The sequence below is a fragment of the Pundamilia nyererei genome, unplaced genomic scaffold (assembly GCF_000239375.1).
Source record: "Pundamilia nyererei isolate P.nyererei 1_Seehausen unplaced genomic scaffold, PunNye1.0 scaffold00083, whole genome shotgun sequence".
NCBI classification, from domain to species: domain Eukaryota; kingdom Metazoa; phylum Chordata; class Actinopteri; order Cichliformes; family Cichlidae; genus Pundamilia; species Pundamilia nyererei.
This window is the reverse complement of record NW_005187484.1, coordinates 1697890-1700226: the sequence shown is the minus strand read 5'-3', so window position 1 is coordinate 1700226 and position 2337 is coordinate 1697890.

Sequence of the window (2337 nt, the reverse complement as noted above, 5' to 3'; positions counted from 1 at the left end):
GTGTGTCAGAATGGTTTATCTGCATAGGGATGAGGGTAGGAGCGAAGTGTGTGTTTGGGTGTTCACTGCACGCAGTTGAGAAAACAGAGATTTCAAGTCGTTGCAGTCTGGTGGGATTGGAAAAAGAGATCCATATATTTAGAATAGTGATAGCTTTGTTATTGAGTAAATAACAGAGGCTGAGACAAAAAAATCCTCACAATCACATCACAATATATAGCTTAAAAGAGAGAAAATGAAAGGAGAATTCTTTTGATGATACATAAAAGAACCAAAACAATCTCAAACTGATCATTACTTTATGTTTTTTTTTTTCAATCCTCAGACTTTCAGTGGGTACACTGAAGAAACACCACAAATAAAACCTTTTGTAGATAAAAACAAGAGACATCAAGTCAGAGGTTCTTTAGCAACAGCAACAACTATATATACTCACTCACTGGCCAAGTCATTATAGCCTCTTTTCCACAAGTACCTATTCTGGTTGGCTCAATTCAACTCGACTTTTTAGGGTTTTCCATTAGGTGGTAGTGCCTGGTACCAGGTACTCTTTTTGGTACCTACTTGCTCAGGGTTCCAAGTGAGCTGAGTCAAAATGAAAACGTGACATCAACAGACTGCACGTCACTGATTGGCTAGGGAGGGATGTCACTGGATGAGTGAGGTGAGCAACTCCTTCACAAGAATCAAACTCGCCATTGCTGGAAACAATCCTCCGATATTCTGATCCATATTGAGATGACAGCGTCACGTAGTAGCTGTGGATTTGTCAGCTACCCTCTATGAATGAATCTCCCGTTCCACTACATCCCAAAGGTGCTTTACTGGGTTGAGATCTGGTGACTGTGGAGGCCATGAGTACAGCAAACTCTGTCATGTTCAAGAAACCAGTTTGAGATGAATTTGACATGATGTATTATCCGTCTGAAGATGTGCACACTGAGGTCATAAAGGGGTGAACATGGCCATCAACAACACTCAGGTAGGCTGTGGTATTTCACTAAGGGCTACTAAGGGGTCTAAAGCGTACCAAATATCCCCCACACCATTACACCATTACAAGCAGCCTGAACCACTGACACGAGGCAGTATGAATCCATGTTTTCACGTGGACCCTACAATTTTGTAGCAAAAATCAAAACTCATCAGACCACGCAACATTTTTCTATTTTCTATTGTTCAATTTTGGAAAGTCTGTGTGAATCATAGCCTCAGTTTCCTGTTCTCAGCACCCAGTGTGATCTTCTGCTTCTGTAGGCCATTGTTCTGCACATTCAGAGATGCTCTTCTACAAACCTTGGTTGTCATGGGTAGTTATTTGTTTTACTGTTGCCTTCATATCAGTTGAAAGCAGTCTGGCTTTTCTCCTCTGACCTCTGACATCAACAAGGCATTTTCATCCAGAGAACTGCCTGTTTTTTATGACCATTTTTGGTAAGCCCTAAAGATGCTTGTGTGGGAAAATCCTATCAGATCTGCAGTGTTGTCAGCAGGTCATCTAGGCCACGTCTACATACCTAAATGTATTTAGTTATGTAAAAGTTGATGCCATGTGATTTACTGCTTAGATATTTGTATTAACAAGCGTCTGAACAGTTCTGACTAGTCAACTGAAGTGGCTGGTTCCACATACTATATTATAAATAACTTAATTAATTAAAATATTATTAATTGAAATGTATGTAAGTTTTAAGACAGGTGAAAATCTTTTTTATTTTCTTACTGGAGGCCTGTTAGCCAAGATAGATACATAATAAAAAATTCTTTGCAATACTGTGCCCATTGATTGCAACATTTTAGGAAGATAAAGCAGGAATTCCATACTTTAAGCCTAAAAGGTTTCACAATCAGTTTCAAAATCCCAAATCATTTTGTAGAAATGTTTGAATTTATCAAGTATTTGCATCAACTTGTTTATTCTGCACTTTGGTCAAAAAGTACTTGGGTATCTTATCGACATGGCTGTTTGCCACAGTGGGTGTGTAGAGGGTAGAGCTGTGGACTAAGTAGAATGCAGGACACAGAGATTTAAAGCAGAGAATAAACAACAGATAACTGTATCTGGAGCCTACCCTAAGCATGATAACATACGTGTAATGCAAAAGAGACAGAAGAAACACAAGCAAACGCTGGGGAGGCTAGAATAACAAAGAGAAACCAAAATTCGGAAATCACTTTGAGAACTAAGATTCAAAATCACATAAACTAAAACTATGATTTAATGCCAATGAAATCAAAAACCAGACAAAAAAATTTAGACCTTAGGCAGGTTTTTACTTAACCTCCTAAGACCCGAACTCTTCCACGGCATGCATTTTTAATTTCTCTTTGATATTT